Source organism: Microcaecilia unicolor, chromosome 4 (assembly GCF_901765095.1).
Source record: "Microcaecilia unicolor chromosome 4, aMicUni1.1, whole genome shotgun sequence".
NCBI lineage: Eukaryota > Metazoa > Chordata > Amphibia > Gymnophiona > Siphonopidae > Microcaecilia > Microcaecilia unicolor.
The window spans coordinates 189389228-189415404 of NC_044034.1; the positions used below are offsets into that span (position 1 = coordinate 189389228).

The following is a 26177-nucleotide window of genomic DNA, read 5'->3' on the forward strand; positions in this document are numbered from 1 at the left end:
GCTTGTTGTCTTTAACTGGGCTTCTAACCACATGAAATAAACTAGTTAATTTAGATGATTTTGGCCTTTATTTTATTAGCATTTATATGTATATCTCGTATACACACATAAAACCTGATTTTAGAAAACCAGCCTTTACACATGTAAATCTGCATTGAATCTTGCCTAAAAAAATTGGCACTGAAAAAACCTTGCTTCTTTGTCATCAGCAGCAGATGAATCCATTAACTGATGAGTTGTATCCGCCTACCAGCAGGTGGAGATAGAGAACACTGAAAAGACACAGTGACCTTGGACGTCTAGCTCCTTCTGCCTTCAGTATATCTCTATCTCCCAGCAGGTGTGGACGTCGCTTGATCAGCTCCTGGATCTCTGCCTGGGGTGGCTCCTGTGCTTTGCCAGGAGCGGGGGTGTTGTGCCTGGTGGTGCCCACTTTGAAGGCATACTTGGTTTTGTTCCCTATCCCTACCTTACCCCATCTCCCCTCCTCCTGGAGTCCCTCGTTTGCTGCCTGCCTCCAACTTTCCTCACAGTGTTAAAAAAAAAAAAAAAAAAGGGCGCGCTTATACAGCGTTGCTGTTTCTGAGGCTTTCAACAGAGATTCTGGTTCAGTGCAGCTTGACCGGAGCTCATTGACTCGGTCTTCTGAGGTGAGAGTGGTGCCCAGCTCCTCAGGGGAGGTTCCCGCGGACAGCGTTCTGTGCGGGGTAAGTTTTGGTGCGAGGCCGCCATTTTATTTTTATATTTCCGTCCAGTTGGGCGATGGCTACTGAAGCAGTTAAGCGCTGCTCCCGCTGTGGTAAACGCAGGTCAGCAGCGGGGCTTTGCAGTATGTTTTCTGTAGACGCTTGTGCTAGTACGGGCATGGCGAGCGGTGATTCTTCTCGCTCAATGGAACTGGCAGCAGGTGCCATTTTGGAAGTGCCGCGTGGCTCGACCCTTGCTGTTGCAGAGTCTAAGTGCGGGGGGGGGGGGGGGACGCCTCGTTCCGAGGCTGCTAGAGGAGCTCCTTCCCCCAATTCGGGGGCGGAGGGCCAGGGTGAGTTTTTCTCCCCTGAATTTGTGGTGCTGATGCATAAGGCCTTTATGCCGGAGGCGTCTGACACTATGATGCGGTCTGGATTCCCTCCAGGTTTTGATAGCCCTGTGTTGGCTGCAGAGTTTTCTTCTTTCCCCGAGCATTGGACTGGTGTTAAACGTAGACTGGTAAATTCCCCCTGAGGGTGGCGCCTTTCCCTTCCCCCCCCCCCCCCCCCCCCCCCCCCGTGGTCAGGCTGTGAGGAGTCTGAGGGGTCTGGCAGGCCCTCATGGACGGATGATCCAGATGAGGGTACCTGTTTGCCACAGGACTTGGATGATCCTAAAGCGGTGCGGATTTTCCACCGCGACGAGCTTGCAGGCCCTTTCTATTGAAGATCCGGCTGAGGGCAATGCCTCCTCTGTTAATCCTAGGATGTCTAGTACTAAGAAGTCTTCTCGGGCTTTTCCTGTGAATGACTCCATCCAAGAGCTTATTTCAGCTCAGTGGTCTGACCCTGATGGGCCTTTGAAGGTAGCCAGGGCTATGGGTCAGCGTTACCCTCTGAGTGAGGATCACTTGGCCCTTTTTGGGATGCCTAAAGTGGATGCGTTGGTCACGGCCGTGACTAAAAAGACCACTCCCAGTGGAGGGAGGGGTCGCTTTGAAAGATATGCAGGACCGGCGGCTAGAATCCACGCTGAAGCGGTCCTTTGAAATCTCGGGCCTTTCCTTAAGGGCGGCTATTTGCAGTTCCTATGCAGCCCGGGCCTGTCTTTCCTGGTTACAGCAGGCAGTTGATCAGCCCGAGGATGGTGCGGGTTCCCTCTCTGAGGTTGGCCCGCGTATGGAGTCTGCCCTGTCCGTTTTGGCTGATGCCCTCTATGATCTGGTCAGAGCTTCGGCTAAGCAGATGTCTGTGGCGGTTTCTGCCCGCCATCTTCTTTGGCTGCGGCATTGGGTGGCTGACGTGGCCTCTAAGCAAAGGCTGGTGAGGTTACCCTTTTGGGGCCTTCTGTTATTTGGAGAGGAATTGGAGAAGATTGTTAAAGACCTAAGGGACATAAGATTTCTTGATGAAATCAAGGACAGCTTCATGGAACAGCTAGTTCAGGAGCCGACAAGAGAAGGAAAAATACTAGACTTAGTCCTTAGTGGTGCTCATGATCTAGTGCAGGGGGTAACGATACGAGGGCCGCTTGATAACAGTGATCATAATATGATCGGTTTTGATATTGGCATTGAAGGAAGTGAAACTAGGAAATCAAGTACGCTAGCGTTTAACTATAGAAAGGGTGATTACGACAAAATGAGAAAAATGGTGAAAAAAAGACTGAAAGGAGCAGCTCGCAGAGTAAAAAACTTGCATCAGGCGTGGATGCTGTTTAAAAACACCATCCTGGAGGTTCAGGACAAATATATTCCACGTATTAGAAAAAAGGGAAAAAAGACTAAACGTCAGCCGGCGTGGCTAAACAGTAAGATAAAGGAAATCATTAGAGCCAAAAAACAATCCTTCAGAAAGTGGAGAAGAGAACCAACTGAAAGTAACAGGATAGATCATAAGGAATGCCAAGCCAAATGCAAAGCGGAGATAAGGAGGGCAAAAAAGGACTTTGAGAAGAAATTAGCGTTGGAAGCAAAAATACATAGTAAAAACTTTTTTAGATACATTAAAAGCAGGAAACCGGCCAAAGAGTCGGTTGGGCCGCTGGACGAAAATGGTGTTAAAGGGGCGATCAAGGAGGACAAAGCCGTAGCGGAGAAATTAAATGAATTCTTTGCTTCGGTCTTCACCGAGGAGGATTTGGGGGGGACACCGGTGCCGGAAAGAATATTTGAAGCGGGGGAGTCGGAGAAACTAAACAAATTCTCTGTAACCTTGGAGGATGTAATGGGTCAGTTCAGCAAGCTGAAGAGTAGTAAATCACCGGGACCTGATGGTATTCATCCCAGAGTATTAATAGAACTAAAAAATGAACTTGCGGAGCTACTGTTAGAAATATGCAATCTGTCCCTAAAATCGAGTGTAATACCGGAAGACTGGAGGGTAGCCAATGTTACTCCGATTTTTAAGAAAGGTTCCAGAGGAGATCCGGGAAATTATAGACCGGTGAGTCTGACGTCGGTGCCGGGCAAGATGGTGGAGGCTATTATTAAGAATAAAATTGCAGAGCATATACAAAAACATGGACTGATGAGACAAAGTCAGCACGGATTTAGTGAAGGGAAGTCTTGCCTCACCAATCTAATGCATTTTTTTGAGGGGGTAAGCAAACATGTGGACAATGGGGAGCCGGTTGATATTGTATATCTGGATTTTCAGAAGGCGTTTGACAAAGTGCCGCACGAAAGACTCCTGAAGAAATTGCAGAGTCATGGAATCGGAGGTAGGGTATTATTATGGATTAAGAACTGGTTGAAAGATAGGAAGCAGAGAGTAGGATTGCGTGGCCAGTATTCTCAGTGGAGGAGGGTAGTTAGTGGGGTCCCGCAGGGGTCTGTGCTGGGTCCGTTGCTTTTTAATGTATTTATAAATGACCTAGAGATGGGAATAACTAGTGAGGTAATTAAATTCGCCGATGACACAAAATTATTCAGGGTCGTCAAGTCGCAGGAGGAATGTGAACGATTACAGGAGGACCTTGCGAGACTGGGAGAATGGGCGTGCAAGTGGCAGATGAAGTTCAATGTTGACAAGTGCAAAGTGATGCATGTGGGTAAGAGGAACCCGAATTATAGCTACGTCTTGCAAGGTTCCGCGTTAGGAGTTACGGATCAAGAAAGGGATCTGGGTGTTGTCGTCGATGATACGCTGAAACCTTCTGCTCAGTGTGCTGCTGCGGCTAGGAAAGCGAATAGAATGTTGGGTGTTATTAAGAAGGGTATGGAGTCCAGGTGTGCGGATGTTATAATGCCGTTGTATCGCTCCATGGTGCGACCGCACCTGGAGTATTGTGTTCAGTACTGGTCTCCGTATCTCAAAAAAAAAAGATATAGTAGAATTGGAAAAGGTACAGCGAAGGGCGACGAAAATGATAGTGGGGATGGGACGACTTTCCTATGAAGAGAGGCTGAGAAGGCTAGGGCTTTTCAGCTTGGAGAAGAGACGGCTGAGGGGAGATATGATAGAAGTGTATAAAATAATGAGTGGAATGGATCGGGTGGATGTGAAGCGACTGTTCACGCTATCCAAAAATACTAGGACTAGAGGGCATGAGTTGAAGCTACAGTGTGGTAAATTTAAAACGAATCGGAGAAAATTTTTCTTCACCCAACGTGTAATTAGACTCTGGAATTCATTGCCGGAGAACGTGGTACGGGCGGTTAGCTTGACGGAGTTTAAAAAGGGGTTAGATAGATTCCTAAAGGACAAGTCCATAGACCGCTATTAAATGGACTGGAAAAATTCCTCATTTTTAGGTATAACTTGTCTGGAATGTTTTTACGTTTGGGGAGCGTGCCAGGTGCCCTTGACCTGGATTGGCCACTGTCGGTGACAGGATGCTGGGCTAGATGGACCTTTGGTCTTTCCCAGTATGGCACTACTTATGTACTTATGTACTTATGTACCTAGGGGACTCTAATTCCCAACGGTTACCTGAGGATAGGCCTTCTTCCAAAAGTCTTGTTTTTCCTTCCTCTTCCAGGCCATGTTTCCGTGAAGCTCGCAGATATCGCCCAGAGCGCTCTGCTGGGGTTTCTCAACGTGCCCGTTTTCAGCAGAGGAACTCCTTTCGCTCGGACAAATGTTCCACAGCGGCCGGCCAACGGCCAGGAGTTCAGGGGCGTCCTCCACAATGACGGGACACCAGTCCACTCGTCGATTCCTGCAGTAGGGGGTCGTCTTTCCCTCTTTCTCGAAGAGTGGACCAAGATTTCTTCGGATCAGTGGGTCCTGGACCTGATCAGAGAAGGCTACCGATTGGAATTCGGTGCCCCGGTGGGAAACGCTTTTATGGAGTCCCGATGCGGCACTGCCGTCAAACGGGCGGTGGTAGAGGAGACCTTGCAAGTCTTGCTGCAGCTCGGAGCGGTGATTTCCGGTACCTCCCGCCGAACGCAGCTGTGGTCGCTACTCTATTTACTTTGTGGTCCCTTGAAAAGGCGCGTCTTTCAGACTGATCCTCGACTTACGAAGAGTCCACGAGGCCCTGAGAGTGCGACACTTTCGCATGGAAACCCTGCGCTCCGTCATTGCGGCGGTACAGCCAGGAGAGTTTCTCACGTCTCTGGACCTCAAGGAAGCTTACTTGCACATTCCTATTTGGCCTCCGCATCAGTGGTTTCTCCGGTTTGCGGTTTTGGGCCAACATTTCCAGTTTCAGGCCTTGCCTTTCGGCCTAGCCACAGCTCCCCGTACCTTTTCCAAGGTGATGGTGGTGGTAGCTGCTTTTCTCAAGCGAGAGGGTATCAGTTCACCCGTATCTCGACGACTGGCTACGGCCTGTCACGGCTGTGGCCGTGACCACCCTGTTACCCTGTTACCCTGTTTCTGGGAGTCAGTGGCTGTGCTGGCTTCTGCTTGTCTCTGTGTCTGTGTCTGTCTTGGTTTCTCTCTGGCTCTGTGTGCTGATTGCCTTACTGGACCTCACCTGTGTGGGCTATGCCTCTTCCAAGATGGCTGCCGCTTCCTCCTCTATGCCAGTATCCAAGATGGCTCCTGCTTGTCCTTCCTGTGGGCTCACTTCCTCTGTGTGTCAAGCCTCTGTTTGGAGGCAAGGAACTTCCTGCTTCTGTCCTGCTGGTGGTGACTCATCAGTGAGTTCCTTTATAAGGAAGGCCTGTGCTTGCAGTGCATGGTGTCATTGTCTGGTGTCATGCCCAGAGACCGACAGGTTAGTTAGTGTATTGCTGCGCTGCTTCTAAGCCTGTCTTCTGTGTGGGCTTCCTTGCCCTTTTGTGTGGGCTTGCTCTTCTGCCTGGTACCTGTGGGCTGCTTGCGTTTCTGTGTGGGCTTGCCCTTCTGCTTAGTACCTGTGGGTTTCTTGCCCTTCTGTGTGAGCTTGCCCTTCTGCTTAGTACCTGTGGGTTTCTTGCCCTTCTGTGTGAGCTTGCCCTTCTGCTTAGTCCCTGTGGGCTTCTTGCCCTTCTGTGTGGGCTAGTGCCTTTCCGCTTAGTACCCGTGGGCTTCTTGCCCTTCTGTGTGGGCTAGTGCCCTTCGGTTCCCAGTACCTGTGGGCTGCTTGCCCTTCTGCGTGGGCTGCTAGCCTTCTGCCTTGTAGTCTGTGTCTAGAGCCTGCTGTTCAGGCCTGGTTTCCCCGTCTGTGTTTGCAGCCTGACCCACTCCCTGCTTGTATATTCTGTGTGCACATCCTGAACCTTGTATATCCTGTGTGCACATCCTGGCTGCTAGTCTTCTGCCTTTAGTCTGTGTTTAGAGCCTGCTGCTCAGGCCTGGTTTCCCCGTCTGTGTTTTCAGCCTGCCCTACTCTTTGCTTGTATATTCTGTGTGCACATCCTGAACCTTGTATATCCTGTGTGCTCATCCGGGTCCCTGCTTGTTCATCCTGAGTCCTGGTTTTGGCTAGCTAGTGTTATCCGGTTTTCCGCTCTGCCTAGCTACCTTCTGTCCCATGTGTCTACCTTGTACCTTGCTTGTATATTCTGTGTGCTTATCCGGATCCCTGCTTAGGTATCCTGATTCCTGTATCTGTCTAGCTAGCATGTATCTTCTGGGGGATTTATCCTGTTACCTGCCTCGACCTAGCTAGTGGGTTTGCCCAGGGGGTATTCCCAGTCTCCCCTTCTTCCTTGCTTGCATGTCTGTCCTAGTTCCTGCTCCTGATAAGCTTCTGTCTGTCTAGTCTGTCTGGTGTGTCTGGCTTAGTGGCTGCGTGCAGCGCTTAGTGCAGTCTAGTATTGTTCCCCTGTGTTTCCTAGACCCGAGGTGGGTCCTCTGGATCTTCAGTTCCGGCCTTGCCCTACAAGTCCTGTCGGCCGCCCGCACGCTAGAGCTCAACTCTAGCGGAAAGGTGGCTAAGTACAGGTGAAGCGGTTCCTGTTCTGCCGGTTCAGTTGCCTACTTCCAGTCCAGAGTTTCTGGTCCGGTCCTTCCGGACGTCCAGTTCCAAGACGGTCTTGCCTGCCTCTGCCGCTCCGCGGCAGGGGCCCAAGGGCTCACGATTCCCAGTGCTGTCTTGAGGACCTGACAGTATGCCAAGGCCCTCGAGAACGCGACAGAATGCGAAGGCCATGAGTCCGGCAAGATCATCGGTCCAGGTGGGCTGCCTGCCCATGAGTTCGTTCCCTATGGACAATCCGGGTGTAACTTCTGATTTTGACTTTGATCCAGCAAGAGCAGCGCTCCCGGTGGGCTGTCTGCCCATGACTTTGTTCCCTATGGACAATCCGGGTTCCGACCCCGGTGTAACTCCTGATTCCAGTTCAGATCCCAGTTCCGACCTGATTTTTTCTTTGGATTCGTTAATGACCCTCCAGGATTACCGGGTACAACTTTTGTCTGATCCAGCCCTGAAAGATACTCCTGAGGCAGCAGCGGAGAGAGAGCGTGTTTTTGGGCGAGGGTATTTTGAAGACCCAGTTTCTGCTATGGATCCCTCTACCAAGCTCTTCCTTTACCGCTTCCAACTTCTCTCTGATCCAGCTCTGCGGAATACTCCTGAGGCTCATGCTGTAAGGAGGTGGATGAGTGGTCCCAGTCCAGCTCCGGGTCAGAGTTCCAGTTCCAGTCCAGCTCCTGAGGCTAAGGCTGAAAGAAGGCGCGGTGGGATTTCTTCGCTCAGGGCTCCTCAGCAGTCTCGGCAGTCAGGCCGAGTGAGGCGTCGAACCAAGCCTCTGATTCCAGTCCCAGTAGTGCCGCCACCAAAGCGCCTGAGTCCAGTCCAGGGGATGCTTCATACTGAGCCTCCGATTCCAGTCCAAGTAACGATTCCACTTAAGTCTCCGAGTCCAGTCCGAGGGAGGCTTTCGATTGAGCCTCAGATTCCTGCTCGAGTGGCGCTTCGGGCCGAGCCTCCAGTCCTCGTTCAAATAGCACGCCCTTTGAAACCTCTGAGTCCAGTCCGAGTGGTGCTTCTGACGGAGTCTCCAAGGCCTATGCCAGTGGCGCTTCAGGTCGAGCCTCCAGTCCTCGTTCAAATGGCACGCCCTTTGAAACCTCTGAGTCCAGTCTGAGGGAAGCTTTCGATTGAGCCTCTGATTCCTGCTCGAGTGGCGCTCCTGGTCAAGCCTCCAGTCCTCGTTCAAGTGGCACGCCCTTTGAAACCTCTGAGTCCAGTCCGAGGGGTGCTTCTGACGGAGTCTCCAAGGCCTATGCAAGTGGCGCTCCAGGTCGAGCCTCCGGTTCTTGCCCAAGTGACCCGTCCAATCAAGCTCCTAAGGCCAGTTCGAGTGACACTTCAGATCGAGCCTCAGATCCCTGTCCAAAGGGTGTTTTCTGCCAAGCCTCAGTTAAGGTTCCGTCCCTGCCAGGAGGCAGAGGGCACCTCGAGTTCCTGTGCCAGCCAAGACTCTGATTCCAGTCCGGGTCCCAGTCCCGGTTTGACTCCTGTTCAGAGTTCCTGCTCCAGTTCCACTTCAGACTTGGATGCCAACCCGGGTCCTAGCCCCGGTTCCGTTCCTGATACCAGTGTGGATGCTCAGCCCATAAAGTTTGCTGCAGCTACTGCCTTTAATGATGGGTTAACGCGCCAAAGGCACTGTGATAAACTTTGTTCTGATCCTGCCCTGGAGAATACTCCTGAAGCTAATGCTAGAGAGACATCCCAGTCCGGCCAGAGGGGTGTGTCCAGCCCTGCAACTGAAGCTTTTCCAAGTTCCAGTTCCAGCCAAGATGCTGAGCCTGCTCAGAGTTCCAGTTCCAGCCAAGATGCTGAGTCCGTCCCGAGTTCCAGTTCCAGCCAAGATGCAGAGTTTGTTCCAAGGTCCATTTTTAGCCAAGAGGCTAAATCTCTTCTGAGTTCCAGGATCAGCCAGGAGGCTGAGTCCGTTTCCAGTTCCAGGTCCGACCAAAATGTTGAGGGCGCCCTAAGTTCCAGTGTCCGTCAGGAAGCTGACCTCCTGCTGAGTTCCAGTTTCAGTCAAGCTCCTGAATCCAGTTCCAGTTACAGTCAAGGGGTTGATTCCAGTCCGGGTCCCAATCCCGGCTCCGTGTTGGATGCCAACCCAGGTTACAGTTCTAGATCCGCTTCTGTTCAGACTTCTAGTTCCGGTCAAGACTGGGTTGCCACTTTGGGCCCCAGCCCAGCGGTTGAGGTTAGCTGGGGTAGTGGCTCCAGCCTTGTTCTTGCCATTGCATGGAATTGCCAAGAGGTCCAGGACAGTGTGGGTTCCCTCAGGGAAGGGTTACTTTTGAATTTTGTTCCTCTTGATGCATCCATGTTCCTGAGGTTGCCCCGTGGTGATTCGAAGGAGCCTCCTGGTCACAAGTTCTACTTTTGTCTGCCAGTTTTGAACTTCCTTGTGACTTCCAGTCCAGTGATCTATGTCTGGCTTTCGAGACCCATCAGGAAGTTTCACCATAGTTACCCCTGGATACCTGACCTCCTCAGGGAGACCGAGAGGGGGGTCTTGAGGAGGAGATACTGTCACGGCTGTGGCCGTGACCACCCTCAGACTTACCCTGTTTCTGGGAGTCAGTGGCTGTGCTGGCTTCTGCTTGTCTCTGTCTCTGTGTCTGTGGCTGTCTTGGTTTCTCTCTGGCTCTGTGTGCTGATTGCCTTACTTAGGGTTACCATATTTTGTCCTCTGAAAAAGAGGACACATGCCCCGCCCCCTGACCCATCCACACCACGCCCCCTGCCCCGCCCACACATATCCGTTTCGGATCCTCTCCCCACCCTTTCTCGCTCTCACCCTGCCCCCTGTCACATTCCCCTCCCCTGCCCCCCCCCCAATCACCTCCCCTCCCCCTTACTACTACCCCTTGTCACATATTCCCCTACATTCAACCAGTGGGCCATACATTGACCACCAGAAATGTATCACTCAGCCCCCTTGTGCACTTCACCTCAGATCACAAAGCCAAATTGTGGGTCCTCTATGCCTGCTATCACTTCACTCTTCAGCACACTTTTCTGTATCTGTGCTGAATAGTAAATTAGCTGTGTTACCAAGGCTTTCTGCAGGGTTAGTTTGTGCGTGAAACCCCTTTCCGCATTATGTACCTAAGTTGTGCTAACCCTGTGTAAAGCCTGAGCACACCTTATTGATTTGGCCCCTTAAATTGTAAGCCCTGGAAGGACAGGAAAATACCTCCCTGTATCTGATTGTAAGTCACTCACAAGTTCCAAAGGAGTGAACTAAATTTAAAACCTCGTCCTTTCCACAAAGTTGAATGACACACCTGCTACTTAACTGAAAACACTGACTACAGGGAATTATTATTGCTGGAAGTGTGTTAGGCAGCCTTATAGAGCTCAAGCTTTAAAAAAAATGTAATGGCTGATTTCTGAGACATTTTTTCCTGTTTCAACTTCTCTGCTAGAGTTTTTTAAAATAAATAATTGGCTCCCATTTCGTTTCTATTTGCTATATGGTTATTAAACTTCAAGCAAGTAGTTTTAGTTTTGTTCCCGTGGAACATGGTGTTGCGAATGTTATCAGAGCAAACAGTAAGCTTAATTAATTTTCTCATGAAATTAGTTCTATTTCACAGTATAGAAGTGCTGTAGGCTCTGTATGCTGCTTTTCTTCATCAGAGCTCTACAGCCCAGATGATGTAGTCCTCTTTCTCTGTGAAAATAAATTTCATGAGCCTTAGTTTTTTTTTGTCTGCAGACATGCAGCCTGTCTACTGCAAGTTTGTCATGTACTGCTTGTGAGTTTCTGATTCAGAAACAATGGGACCTGAAACAAACTCAGAAACTGGAAAGTCAATCCCAAAGTTTCCCTGCACAGTGTTTTTCACTTTATCTCCACCTAGAATGAAAAATAACTCATCTCTTTAATCATTGACGAATCACAGGAATCCAGATTGCAAAAAGATTTAGCAGTTTACTTAGAGTTTGTGAATTTAGGAGTCATATATGATTCTTCTTAACTCATCTGCTGATCAGCAGCAGGCTGCACTGAGCAGGCAGGCTAATGACAAACGCTGCCTCCCCCCAGTCCCAGGAGGAGTTAAACAGCTGAGCTGGCTGCAGCTGGTTTTCAGTTCAGTACGGCTTCGGGCTTCTAATCTGCTATTTATTTGGCAGCGGCTACAAGCCTACCAACCTCCAACAACAGGCGGCTTCGGGCTTCACTTTGACTTTCTTTGCAGCCACAAACACAGGCTTAGGCGTGACTCGAGGCACGTCAGAATTACAAATACCGTCCCCTCACCTTCCCACTGAACTGTCATCTCTGTCTCTCCCCGGAATTCCCCAGTGCAGTATGTCTCCTCCCTTCAACATTCCTAGAACTGCCCTGCTACCACCCAATCCTACCTTTAAGCAAGCAAGCTCATGTCTGAGATCGCCAGCCAGCAGCAGCCCTACTAATTTCCTACTCCAGCACCGTTCGATCGTCCCCCCCAGCCAGAAACAGGAAGTTAAAAGTTAGAGGAACGTGAACGAACGTCAGAGCAGGGGGGGAGTGGAGGAGGCTGGAGAAGCAAAGCTGTGTTGGTGACTCAGAGCCGCTAGCAACCTGAAAAGCAAGTTGGGAAGTGTTTGCGTGTCTGCTTCTTCCGGTTTGTATTCTCACACAGTGATAGAGGGAAGGGGAGGGGAGACGCATGGCGCTGCTCGCCTGCACATTTGTCCATAAATCCGGACAAACGTGCGTGCAGGCAAAACCCGCCGGACGCCCCGGACATGCCCTCAAAAAGAGGACATGTCCGGGGAAATCCGGACGAATGGTAACCCTAGCCTTACTGGACCTCACCTGTGTAGGCTATGCCTCTTCTAAGATGGCTGCCGCTTCCTCCTCTATGCCAGTATCCAAGATGGCTCCTGCTTGGCCTTCCTGTGGGCTCACTTCCTCTGTGTGTCAAGCCTCTGTTTGGAGGCAAGGAACTTCCTGCTTCTGTCCTGCTGGTGGTGACTCATCAGTGAGTTCCTTTATAAGGAAGGCCTGTGCTTGCAGTGCATGGTGTCATTGTCTGGTGTCATGCCCAGAGACCGACAGGTTAGTTAGTGTATTGCTGCGCTGCTTCTAAGCCTGTCTTCTGTGTGGGCTTCCTTGCCCTTCTGTGTGGGCTTGCTCTTCTGCCTGGTACCTGTGGGCTGCTTGCGTTTCTGTGTGGGCTTGCCCTTCTGCTTAGTACCTGTGGGTTTCTTTCCCTTCTGTGTGAGCTTGCCCTTCTGCTTAGTACCTGTGGGCTTCTTGCCCTTCTGTGTGGGCTAGTGCCCTTCGGTTCCCAGTACCTGTGGGCTGCTTGCCCTTCTGCGTGGGCTGCTAGCCTTCTGCCTTGTAGTCTGTGTCTAGAGCCTGCTGTTCAGGCCTGGTTTCCCCGTCTGTGTTTGCAGCCTGACCCACTCCCTGCTTGTATATTCTGTGTGCACATTCTGAACCTTGTATATCCTGTGTGCACATCCTGGCTGCTAGTCTTCTGCCTTTAGTCTGTGTTTAGAGCCTGCTGCTCAGGCCTGGTTTCCCCGTCTGTGTTTGCAGCCTGCCCTACTCTTTGCTTGTATATTCTGTGTGCACATTCTGAACCTTGTATATCCTGTGTGCACATCCTGATCCTTGTATATCCTGTGTGCTCATCCAGGTCCCTGCTTGTTCATCCTGAGTCCTGGTTTTGGCTAGCTAGTGTTATCCGGTTTTCCGCTCTGCCTAGCTACCTTCTGGCCCATGTGTCTACCTTGTACCTTGCTTGTATATCCTGTGTGCTTATCCGGATCCCTGCTTAGGTATCCTGATTCCTGTATCTGTCTAGCTAGCATGTATCTTCTGGGGGATTTATCCTGTTACCTGCCTCGACCTAGCTAGTGGGTTTGCCCAGGGGGGTATTCCCAGTCTCCCCTTCTTCCTTGCTTGCATGTCTGTCCTAGTTCCTGCTCCTGATGAGCTTCTGTCTGTCTAGTCTGTCTGGTGTGTCTGGCTGCGTGCAGCGCTTAGTGCAGTCTAGTATTGTTCCCCTGTGTTTCCTAGACCCGAGGTGGGTCCTCTGGATCTTCAGTTCCGGCCTTGCCCTACAAGTCCTGTCGGCCGCCCGCACGCTAGAGCTCAACTCTAGTGGAAAGGTGGCTAAGTACAGGTGAAGCGGTTCCTGTTCTGCCGGTTCAGTTGCCTACTTCCAGTCCAGAGTTTCCGGTCCGGTCCTTCCGGACGTCCAGTTCCAAGACGGTCTTGCCTGCCTCTGCCGCTCTGCGGCAGGGGTCCAAGGGCTCACGATTCCCAGTGCTGTCTTGAGGACCTGACAGTATGCCAAGGCCCTCGAGAACGCGACACAGCCAGAGTTATAATGGTTCTTCAGACTCTGGGTTCGGTGATCAATTTGCCCCCAAATCACCTGACCCCCCTCTCAGTCTCTGAAGTATTTGGGGGTCCGGTTCGACACGGCCTTGGGGTTTGTCTTTCTCCTGACCACAGGCGATGCAAGCTTCAGAATCAGGTCTGTCTGCTCCTGCGGATGCCTCGCCCTCGAGCTCCTGGGGTCGATGACTGCCACCATGGAGGTGGTTCCCTGGGCAAGAGCTCACATGAGGCCGCTGCAGATGGCTCTGCTTCAGCAATGGTCTCCGCTATCCCAGGAATATCAACGCAGACTAACGGCCCGGCACAGTATGGATTGATGGCTCTTGGTGCCTGGTGATAATGAATGCCAGCCTTTCGGGCTGGGGAGCTCATTGCCAGGGAAGCTATGCTCAGGGTCAGTGGGCGCCCATGGAGGCGGGGTGGTCCATCAATTGCTTGGAGCTGAGAGCGATATTCCAGGCTCTTTTGGCCTTTCACAAGACTCTGAAGGGGCTTCCTGTCCAAGTTCTGTCATACAACACGACAGCGGTGGCATACATCAGTCATCAGGGCGGCACTCAGTGCAGGGCCCTGGCCACGGAGGCTGCTCAGATTTTCCAGTGGGCCGAGCTCCACTTGCATCTGCTGTCCGCAGCTCACTTAGCAAGTCAGAGCAACGTGCAAGCTGATTTCCTCAGCAGACATCAAATCGACCCGGCGGAGTGGGAACTGGCACAAGAAGATTTTCTTCAGATTTGTGCCAAATGGGGGACTCCCGGATTGGATCTAATGGCGTCAAGTGCAAATGCCAAAGGTCCTTGCTTTTTCAGCAGAAGGAGAGATCCTTGCTCGGCGGGGTTGGATGCACTGGCTCAACCCTGGCCCTCGGGTGTCCTCTATGTGTTCCCTCCTTGGCCCTTGATAGGGTGAGTCCTCCTGCGGATTCGTCTGCACCGAGGATTTGTGATTTCTCATCACGCCGGATTGGCCAAGGCGTCCATGGCTACTCTAACAAGGTCATCTCCACTCTCTTGAAGGCCCATAAGCGGTCTACCTCCGTAGCTTATGCTCGGATCTGGCGCAAGTTTGAGGCGTGGTGTGTTTCAAATGCGGTCACACCAACGCGGGCTACAGTCGCGCGGGATCTGGACGTTTTGCAGGACGGCTTACAGAAAGGCCTGGCTTACAATTCCCTTCGGGTTCAAGTGGCAGCGTTGGCATGCTTCCGAGGGTAAGTCTCTGTTTTGTCCCTTGCTGCGCATCCGGACGTTGTCTGATTTCTCAGAGGGGCGCTTCGGCTCCGTCCTCCGTGTCCGGCCTGGAACCCGGGGCTGGTGTTGAAGGATGTGACTCTCAAGACAGTCTTTTTGGTGGCCATGACATCAGCTAGACGCGTATCTGAGCTTCAGGCGCTTTCCTGTCAGGACCCCTTTCTACAGTTCTCAGAGTCCGGGGTAACGCTACGTACAGTGCCTTCCTTCCTGCCTAAGGTGGTTTCAGCGTTTCACCTGAACCAGTCCATTTTTCTACCTTTCTTTTCTAGGGAAGATTTCCCGGATTCCTTTGGACAATTGCGTCTTTTGGATGTCCACAGGGCTCTGTTGCAGTATCTACAGATGTCAAATGACTTCAGGACTTCTGATCACCTTTTTGTATTGTTGACCGGTCCTCGACACGGGTGTAAGGTGTCTAAGGCCACTATAGCCCGTTGGCTCAGGGAAGTCATTTTTTCTGCGTATCTGCTTTCAGGATGGTCTCCACCTGAAGCGTTTAAAGTGCATTCCACGAGAGCAATTTCCTCCTTGTGGGCTGAGACGGGTGTCTTTTCTCTTCAAGAGATCTGTTGTGCGGCTACTTGGGCTTCTCAGCTCTCGTTTGTATGGCATTACAGACTGGATGTTGCAGCGAGGCAGGACGCACATTTTGGAGCGCAGGTGCTTGCTCGTGGAGTTGCCTGTTCCCACCCTACATAGAGAGTGCTTTTCTACATCCGATCAGTTAATGGATTCATCTGCTGTTGATGACAAGGAAGGGAAAATTAGGTTCTTACCTTGGTAATTTTCTTTCCTTTAATCACAGCAGATGAATCCGTGATCCCTCCCTGTCTGGTTTTGTTTTGTGTTAAGATCTTTCATGCAGATATTGTATCTCATCGGGAGGAGTTGAAGACCAGCTCTGAGTTTCTACATGCTGTTCTATTGCAGGAGGTTGAGGTCATCCCTCCTTTGTTTGGTTATTGCTCTGGTTCAGGGGCGTTTGTTCACTGTGAGGAAAGTTTGTTATTTTACCTTTCTTATTCACTCTGCTTTGGAAATTTCATATACTGAAGGCAGAAGGGGCTTGACGTCCAAGGTCACTCTGTCTTTTCAGTGTTCTCTATCTCCACCTGCTGGTAGGCGGATACAACCCATCAGTTAATGGATTCATCTGCTGTGATTAAAGGAAAGAAAATTACCAAGGTAAGAACCTAATTTTCCCTTAAGTGCTATTCTATAAGCCATGCCTAAAGTTAGATCCGGTTTATAGAATAGTGCTTAAGTCCCAGGGATCTTGTGTAAATTTAGGTGAATCCATTTGCACCAATGACCCACCCACGACCCTCCCATTTCTGTGCCTTCTTTTTCAGGGCGCTTGTAAAATTTTGTCATGTACATCTTAATTCCAATTAGCGCCAATAATTGTTTAAGCAGTTATTGGCACTAATTAGCTCATTCAGTTAAATTGTACGTACAATTTTTGGCGACTTGTAGAATTAGGGGGTATTTGTAGAGTGGGTGGGGCTTGGGCAGAACTAAAATCTAAACATATATTCCCCATTTCAGAAAGGGAATGTATGTTTATGAGCTAATATATCAATCTTGAGATTTACAGCTGCTCCCTAGGTTTTTAAAAAGTAATTGTTTGGTCAACCCTTAACAGGAGGGATTATGGGAGTTCTCCCTCCATTTCCCCAGTGCTTATTTCTCCCTCCAATGTGAAAATAAATAAGAATTGAGGCCTCTGATGTTAATTTGTGGCATGTACACATGTAGGGTTGCAAGATGGCAGGCATAGGCGTGCAAATAGAGGAGTAGCCTAATGGGTTAGAGCAATGGTGCAAATCTCACTGTGGCTCATTATGATAATGTGCAAATCGGTTAACTCTTCTGTTGCTCAAGGCGGGACCAAGGCTGGGGGGGGGGGGGGGGAGGTGGTAGCACCAAGGGACCAGGGGGGGGTGCGGGGGAGAACCAAGGCTTGGGGAAGCTGGGGAGCCAAGCAAGACTTTACCATGGGCTGGGGAAGCTGGTCGGATCGCAGATTTTACACAAAAAACGTAGAATTTGGCACGGTTGTGGAATTCTTCATGAATTCTGCACTCCACAGTCATGTATAATTCCGGCAGGAGTAAAACTCAGATTTTAAGCCCTTTGGGGAATGCAAAATATCCATTATATCTGAATGCATTAAAAAGAACACAAGCACACATATAGTTAACGGAATATATAAGTTGCTGTGTTTTCTTCATTTAGATTTCCGCCTGCATCTTTGTAAAATAGCTGCTCTTGCTCCACATGCAGGCAAGTACATTCACTTCTGCATTTGTTTTTTACAAAAGGCTCTATGTCTGCAGATCCTTTTCTAAACTAATACTGAAACTGTACATTTCCTGACCTAGACGTATCAATTTTGATTTGTACATTCTAGCTAAAATGGGGCTACACATCTTGAGCAAGAAATTGAAGTGAAGGATAGACTGTGGAATAAGAACATAAGATTAGCTATACTGGGTCAGAGCAATGGTCCATCGAGCCCAGTATTCCAAACAGTGGCCTAGCCGGTCACAAGTACCTGGCAGAAACCCAAATCATCGCACCACTCCATACTACAAATCCCAGGGCAAGCAATTGCTTCCCATGTCTGTCTCAATAGCAGACTATGGAGTTTTTCTCCAGGAATTTGTCCAAACCTTTTTTAAACCCAGATAATCTAACCGTTGTTACCACCTCCTCTGGCAAAGAGTTCCAGAGCTTAATTATTCGTTGAGTGAAAAAATATTAACTCCTATTTGTTTTAAAAGTATTTCCATGTAACTTCCTAGAATGTCCCCTAGTCTTTGTACTTTTGGAACGAGTAAAAAAATTGATTTACTTCTACTCGTTCTACACCACTCAGGATTTTGTAGACCTCAATCATATCTCCCCTCAGCCATCTCTTTTCCAAGTTGAAGAATCCTAACCTCTTTAGCCTTTCCTCATACAAGAGGAGTTCCATCCCCTTTATCATTTTAGTCCTCTTCTTTGAATTTTTTCTAATTCCGCTATATCTTTTTGAGATACGGTGACCAGAACTGAACACAATATTCAAGGTGCACCATGGAGCAATATAAAGGCATTATACTATTTTCGGTCTTATTCACCATATTGCTGGAATACCCATATTCTTGGAGTTTATTTTCCTACACTAGTAATACAAATACTTACTTCCTTGTCATCAAGCAGATGAAGCCATTACGTATGGGTTGTGTCCATCAACCAGCAGGGGGAGATAGAGAGCACTCAACTTTTCACAGTGCCTCATGGCCAGCCAGCTCCACTGCCTCTTCAGTATTCTCCATCTCCCCAAGCAGGGTGGCTGCAGCTTCTTCGAGCTCCATCAAAAATCTGCCTGGGGGTGGCTCCTGGCTTGCCAGTTGTTAGCCGGCTATAGCAGCTTCACTTTGAAGGCACATAAGTCAGCCCTTTCCCTGCCTTACCCATGCCCCCGTGGATGTGGACATATTAGCTTGCTTTTCCCTGTCCTTTCCCACTCAGTGGATGCAGGCACATTGGTTCGCCTTTCCCTGCCTTTCCCATTCATCTGAGCCTCTGGAGTTATTACCTCTGCTTTCCTCACAGCGTTAAAAAAAAATAAAAAAATGGAACAGAGGTATTCCTTTGATTCTTCTATGGGACCGGAGCAGTGATACTCGGTCCGGTGAGGTAAGAGTGTTTTCTAACTCCTCCGGGGTGGGCCCGCGATTGGGGCGTTCTTGGATTTTCACGCAGTTTTCGGCGATGGCTGCAGAGAATGTAAAGCGCTGTTCCCGGTGTGGCAAGCGCAAATCAGCAGCGGAGCTCTGTAAATCGTGCTGTACAGGCGTAAGAGCCGGCCCGAGCATGGTGAGCGATGATTCTTCCCGCTCAGAGCTGGCAGTGGACGCCATTCTCTGCATGGCGCGGCCTACGTAGAGACGGAGAGCCCTGAGCCCGGGGGGGGGGGACCTCGAATTGAGGCTATTCAGGGAGTGGCTAGCCCCGGACGGGGTCTGGGTGCCCAGGGCGAGTTTTTCTCCCCTGATTTTGTGTTATTATTGCATAAAGCATACATGCTGAAAAGAGCTCTCCCTCAAGGGTCGTCTGAAGCCCCTTCTATTGCACCCCTGGTGGATTCTGGCCTGGGACTGCCCGCTGAGGCTATTTTCCCTGATAATTGGCATAAAGAAAAGCGTAGAAGGGCTAATTCCCCTTCAGATTGTGGTGCACCTCCTTCCCCCCCCCCCCCCCCCCCCGTGGTCGGGCTGTGAGGATTCGGAGAGTTCTGGCAGGCCTTCGTGGTCTGAGGAGCCAGAGTCAGGCGCAGAATTACCACAGGATCTGGCTGCGGTCGATACTCCATCTACTTTGTGGTGCCGCGAAAAGGTGGGTATTTTCGCCCTATTCTGGACTTAAAAGAATTAAACAAGTCCCTGAGAGTGCGGCATTTCCACATGGAAACCCTGCGCTCCGTCATTGCTGCGGTACAGCCAGGAGAGTTTCTCACGTCTCTAGACCTGAAAGAAGCTTACTTGCACATACCAATTTGGCCCTCGCACCAGAAGTTTCTGAGGTTTGCGGTGTTGGGAAAACATTTCCAGTTCCGGGCCTTGCCTTTTGGCCTCGCCACAGCTCCCCGAACCTTTTTGAAGGTAATGGTGGTAGTAGCTGCTTTGCTCAGGCGAGAAGGTATCAGGGTTCACCCGTACCTAGACGACTGGCTCATCAGAGTTGACTCTGTAACTGAGAGCTATCAAGCTACAGCCAGAGTGGTCTCAATATTTCAATCTCTAGGCTGGGTCGTCAATATGGTCAAAAGTCACCTGACCCCCTCGCAATCTTTAGAATATTTGGGGGCCAGGTTCGACACAGACTCGGGCTATGTATACCTACCCGAGCTAAGGCGGTGCAGGCTTCAGAATCAGGTCCGTCTGCTCCTGAGGATGCCCCGCCTGCGAGCTTGGGACATTGTCCAGCTGCTGGGATCGATGACAGCCACATTGGAAGTGATGCCTGGGCGAGAGCGCACCTGAGACCTCTACAGTATTCCCTACTTCAAAGATGGTCTCCAGTTTCTCAGGATTATCAATGCAGACTTTCTTGGCTCCCTGCGGCCTGACTCAGCATGGAGTGGTGGCTCTCAGACAGCATGCTGCGGCAAGGAATGCCGCTGGCACTCCCCGTTTGGTGTCTAGTAGTGGCAGATGCCAGCCTGAAGGGCTGCGGCGCACATTGCAAGGGGAAGCATGCCCAGGGTCTATGGACACCCGAGGAGTCGGAGTGGTCCATCAACCGCCTGGAGTTGAAAGCGGTGTTTCAGGCGCTTCTGGCCTTTCAAGTGACCCTGGAAGGATTGGCTGTCAGAGTGATTTCGGACAACACAACAGCAGTGGCCTACATAAATCGACAAGGCGGCACTCAGTGCAGAGCACTGGCCGTGCAGGCTGAACAGATTTGCCACTGGGCCGAGCTGCATCTTCAGTTTCTGTCGGCAGCTCACATTGCAGGTCAGAGCAACGTGCAAGCCGATTATCTAAGCAGGCATCAGATCGATCCAGCAGAATGGGAACTAGTAGACGAAGTATTCCTGCAGATATGTGCCAAATGGGGCAAGCCCGTGATGGATCTTATGGCGACAAGTTCAAATGCCAAAGTCCTGTGCTTCTTCAGCAGACGGAGAGATCCTCGCTCGGCAGGGTTGGATGCCTTGACTCAGCCCTGGCCTCCGAGCCTACTATGTGTTCCCTCCGTGGCCCTTGATAGGGCACGTGCTCCTGCGGATTCGGCTGCACCCAGGAGAAGTGGTCCTCATTGCCCCGGATTGGCCCAGGAGGCCTTGGTATGCGGACCTCCGACAGATGCTAGTGGAGGCTCCCCTTCCTTTACCTCTGGTACTGAACCTGTTGTCACAGGGCCCGGTAGCCATGGAGGGCGCCTGCCGCTTTTGTCTTATGGCATGGCGATTGAGAGGGCGCAGTTGAGGGACAAAGGCTATTCAAACAGTCATTTCCACTCTCCTGCAGGCCCGCAAGCGTTCCACTTCCGTGGCTTATGCCAGGATTTGGTGCCAGTTTGAGTCTTGGTGTGCTTCAAAAGCGATCACAACCAAGCGGGCTCCTGTCTCGCCGATTCTGGACTTTTTGCAGGATGGCCTATAACTCCCTGCGGGTGCAAGTGGCAGTGTTGGCCTCCCTTCGTGGTAAGGTTGAAGGCATGTCTTTAGCTGCTCATCCAGATGTGGCACGGTTTCTTAGTGGGGTGCTTCGGCTCCGGCCTTCCGTGCGAGCACCCTGTCCAGCTTGGAACCTGGGGCTAGTTTTGAAGGCCCTGCAGGCTTCTTTTGAGCCGCTTCGGCGAGCAACGGAGAAAGATTTGACACTAAAGGCCGTTTTTCTTGTGGCTATTACCTCGGCGAGACAAGTGTCAGAGCTCCAGGCGCTGTCCTGTAGAGACCCATTTCTGCAATTCTCAGAGTCCGGGGTCACGGTTTGGACCTTGCCTTCCTTCATGCCTAAGGTGGTTTCAGCGTTTCACCTAAACCAGCCTATTTTCTTTCCCTCCTTTGACAAGGAGGAGTTTCCAGAATCTTTTGGGCAGTTGCACCTGTTGGATGTGCGCAGGACTCTGCTGCAGTATCTGCGAGTTACTATCTCTTTCAGGATCTATGATCATCTGTTTGTTTTGCTTTCAGGTCCTCGCAGAGGGTCTCCATCGTCTAAAACCACTATTGCCCGCTGGCTCAAAGAAACTATCTTTTTAGCTTATCTGCTTGCCGGCCGGTCTCCGCCTGTAGCCTTTAAGCCACATTCTACCAGAGCGATTTCTTCCTCTTGGGCTGAAACTGGATTACTCTCTCGTCAAGAGATAAGCAGTGCAGCAACATGGGCTTCTAAGCTCTCTTTTGCCTGACATTACAGGCTGGATGTGGCTGCTAGGAGGGATGCACGTTTTGGAGCACAAGTGCTAGCGCGTAGTGTGACCTGTTCCCACCCTATATAGGGATTGCTTTGTTACATTCCATACGTAATGGCTTCATCTGCTTGATGACAAGGAAGGGAAAATTAGGTTCTTACCTTGGTAATTTTCTTTCCTTTAGTCATAGCAGATGAAGCCATGAGCCCTCCCTGTATGATTGTCTGTATGCTGTGAATCTGTTTCAAGTTCTGTTCTTGTTTCCTGAAGTTCCTTCCTTGGGAGAAAGTTGGAAAACAGTCTTCAGGATTCATGTTCACTTATAGGAGGATGAGTCCATTCCCTCCAGTTTATGTTTTGGAGGATGAGTTTATTCCCTCTAGGAGGTTGCGTGTATCCCCTCCAGTTATATAATGAGGACGAGTTTATTCCCTCCAGGAGGTTGCGTGTATCCCCTCCAGTTATACAATAAGGAGGACGAGTTTATTCTCTCCAGGAGGATGTGTTCATTCCCTCCTTTTGAGTTCATGCCCTTGTTAAGGGGCCATCGTTCGCTGTGAGGAAAGTTCATGTTATTCCCATTGCGGTTTGCCATACTGCTTTGGAAGCTTCAAATACTGAAGAGGCAATGGAGCTGGCTGGCCATGAGGCACTGTGAAAAGTTGAGTGCTCTCTATCTCTCCCTGCTGGTTGATGGACACAACCCATACGTAATGGCTTCATCTGCTATGACTAAAGGAAAGAAAATTACCAAGGTAAGAACCTAATTTTCCCATACTCGGAAGTGAAAAAAATGTTTGCTCTGGAAACAAGTAAGTAGTAGCTGAAGCAGAGGCCAGTTCGCTGCCCTTGGAACAAAGTAGTCCCACCCTGCATAGATTTCCCTCAGGTTCAGCATCATCGTAAGAAGATATAGTGACAGGGTATAGAGGTTCATGGTCATTCTGAGAGAGAGCTGTATACTGAGTTAAAAGAGCTGAAGAAGCATTGTTCTGTACTATAAAAATATGTTTGGGTGGAGAACACCAGCGTGATATGCAAGGAGTGAGACAACCCATCAAGCAACAAAAGGAAATTAAAACAACAATAAAGGAAAAAAAAAACAAAGAGTGACCTAAATGTGCCACTTAATCTAGAGAACCAAGATTTCAAAGACAAGTTAAGATCAGGCCTGGTCACACAAGTCCCATTTGGAAGAAGGCTCATCTGATAGGCATCGGAGGGAGTGGTACCCAGATCTGGTCCCATCCCATTATTAGTAAAACAAAAAGGGATGAAAACGGAAGGGTCAGAAAGTATTGGACATTAGTAGACAGATTAAAGAAAGATCATAGTTGTTGTTCCCAATGATGGCCACAACCCTGTCTCGTCCAGGCTTTACTAACACATGACAGATTACCCAAAATCTCTGAGTAGGGAAGGGGAAGAGCTGCTCTAACAGGAGCAATATTAGAGTTCGGAACTATAGGGGCACAAACCACACAGTCAATCCAGTTAACTTGGCCGACCTAGCAATATACATTAGGTACTGTCACGTTCTCGAGGGCCTTGGTATGCTGTCAGGTCCTCAAGGCAGCAAAGGGAATTGTGAGCCCTTGGGCCCCTGCCGCGGAGCGGCAGAGGCAGGCAAGACCGTCTTGGAACTGGACGTCCGGAAGGACCGGACCAGAACTCTGGACTGGAAGTAGGCAACTGAACCGGCAGAACAGGAACCGCTTCACCTGTACTTAGCCACCTTTCCGCTAGAGTTGAGCTCTAGCGTGCGGGCGGCCGACAGGACTTGTAGGGCAAGGCCGGAACTGACGATCCAGAGGACCCACCTCGGGTCTAGGAAACACGAGGGAACAATACTGGACTGCACTAAGCGCTGCACGCAGCCGCTAAGCCAGACACCCCAGACAGACAGAAGCTTATCAGGAGCAGGGACTAGGGCAGACAAGCAAGCAAGGAAGAAGGGGAGACTGGGAATGCCCCCAGGGCAAACCCACTAGCTAGGACGAGGCAGGTAACAGGATAAATCCCCCAGAAGATACACGCTAACTAGACAGATACAGGAATCAGGGTACATAAGCAGGGATCCGGATAAGCACACAGGATGTACAAGCAAGGTACAAGGTAGACACACGGGACAGAAGGTAGCTAGGCAGAGCGGAAAACTGGATAACACTAGCTAGCCAAAACCAGGACTCAGGACGAACAAGCAGGGACCAGGATGTGCACACAGGATATACAAGGTTCAGGATGTGCACACAGAATATACAAGCAGGGCGTAGGACAGGCTGCAAACACAGATGGGGAAACCCGGACTGAGCTGCAGAGGCTACCTCCACAGCGAAGGCAGAAAGACTAGCAGCCAGGATGTGCACACAGGATATTCAAGGTTCAGGATGTCCACACAGAATATACAAGCAAGGGAGTAGGGCAGGCTGCAAACACAGACGGGGAAACCAGGGCTGAACAGCAGGCTCTAAACACAGACTAAAGGCAGAAGGCTAGTAGCCAGGATGTGCACACAGGATATACAAGGTTCAGGATGTGCACACAGAATATACAAGCAGGGAGTAGGGCAGGCTGCAAACACAGACGGGGAAACCAGGGCTGAACAGCAGGCTCTAAACACAGACTAAAGGCAGAAGGCTAGCAGCCCACAGGTACTGAGAACCGAAGGGCACTAGCCCACACAGAAGGGCAAGCAGCCCACAGGTACTGGGAACCGAAGGGCACTAGCCCACACAGAAGGGCAAGCAGCCCACAGGTACTAAACAGAAGGGCAACCCCACACAGAAGGGCAAGCAGCCCACAGGTACTAATCAGAAGGGCAAGCCCACACAGGGGGGCAAGAAGCCCACAGTTACTAAACAGAAGGGCAACCCCACACAGAAGAGCAAGCAGCCCACAGGTACTAATCAGAAGGGCAAGCCCACACAGAAGGGCAAGAAGCCCACACAGAAGACAGGCTTAGAAGCAGTGCAGCAACACACTAACTAACCTGTTGGCCTCTGGGCATGACACCAGACAATGACACCATGCGAAGGCCCTGACTGCAAGCACAGGCGTTCCTTATAAAGGAACTCACTGATGAGTCACCACCAGCAGGACAGAAGCAGGAAGTTCCTTGCCTCCAAACAGAGGCTTGACACACAGAGGAAGTGAGCCCACAGGAAGGACAAGCAGTAGCCATCTTGGATACTGGCATAGAGGAGGCGGCAGCTATCTTGGAAGAGGCATAGCCCACACAGAGGTCCAGTAAGGCAATCAGCACACAGAGCCAGAGAGAAACTAAGACAGAGACAAGCAGAAGCCAGCACAGCCACTGACTCCCAGAAACAGGGTAAGTATGAGGGTGGTCACGGCCACAGACGTGACAGGCACAGATTGTCAGCAAGTTGGGGAGGCGGAAAAGCAGAGTAAAGGAAAAAAGAAAAAGTGAATAAAAGAACATTCAACGGAGAGAGGAAGAATAGCATACTTAGAAACAAGTAGGATAAGCATTAGAAATGATAAGAATATGGAGAGCAACAATAGCACTTAAAAGGACAATTTCCCAAGTGCAGCAAAGGCAAACACTACAGTCTAAGTTCAAAGGATCTGGAAGGTCAGAGTCCATTAGCCACAGAGTGAATGATAAGAAAACAACAGTAGTAATTAGACAAGAAAAAATTACAAAACTTCCTACTAAGAGAAAATTATATGTAACTTTTCCAACAGAAGTAAAATAACTGCTAACAAACAAAGTGGTAAGAAATAGAAGTCCAAATACTGTGTAAAAGTCCAAAATTTAAGAGGGGTCATATGGAGCAGGTTTGACTGTAGAAATATGATTCATAACTTATCCTGAAACCATATTACTAATCAAAATAGGTAAATAAAGAAATCAAAATACTTAATAATAATTCTCCGAGGACAAGCAGGCTGCTTGTTCTCACTGATGGGTGACGTCCACGGCAGCCCCTCCAATCGGAACACTTTACTAGCAAAGGCCTTTGCTAGTCCTCGCGCGCCAATGCGCACCGCGCATGCGCGGCCGTCTTCTCGCCAGAACCGGCTCGTGTTCGTCAGTCTTCTTTTGTCCGCGCTCGGGACGGTCGTGTTTGCGCCGTTCGCGCCCCTTAAGTTGACCCTCGCGCGTCTCTTACCTTTTTGCTAAAAAAAAAAAAAAAGGATATTGGAAAAAGACCTTTTTGATCTTTTTCCCTTCCCGTATTTCCAGTTTTTGCCCCGCTAAGTTTACTTTCGTTTTCGGGGTAGGCCCTTTTGAGGCCTCGGTTCGAGTTTTTCTCTCCCTCTTTTTGGTGCCTTTTCCGCCATTACGAGTTTTGATTTCGCCGGCGTGATTTTTCCGCCCATGTCATCGAAGTCTCCCAGCGGCTTCAAGAAGTGCACCCAGTGCGCCCGGGTAATCTTGCTCACTGATAAGCACGCGTCGTGTCTTCAGTGTCTGGGGGCTGGGCACCACCCGCAGGCCTGCAGTCTTTGCGCCCTTTTACAGAAAAGGACTCAGGTAGCGAGATTGGCCCAGTGGAACGTGTTGTTCTCGAGCTCACCGGGGGTATCGAGTGCATTGACGTCGACAGCGTCAAGACCTCCGACCTCGGCGGCGACTGTATCGATTGCATCGAGGCATC

At 50.3% G+C, this 26177-nt stretch overlaps 1 protein-coding gene and 1 long non-coding RNA gene across 3 annotated transcripts in view; both read left to right on the top strand.

Annotated features, from left to right (window-relative positions):
• The window catches only part of NUCB2 (nucleobindin 2), a 243995-nt gene that overhangs the window by 48585 nt on the left and 169233 nt on the right, over window positions 1-26177 (top strand). The window lies entirely within an intron of this gene.
• On the top strand, window positions 243-7024 carry LOC115468916. Its single transcript, XR_003941931.1, has 3 exons — window positions 243-340; window positions 2006-2009; window positions 7014-7024. It is a non-coding gene; the product is annotated as an uncharacterized LOC115468916 (long non-coding RNA).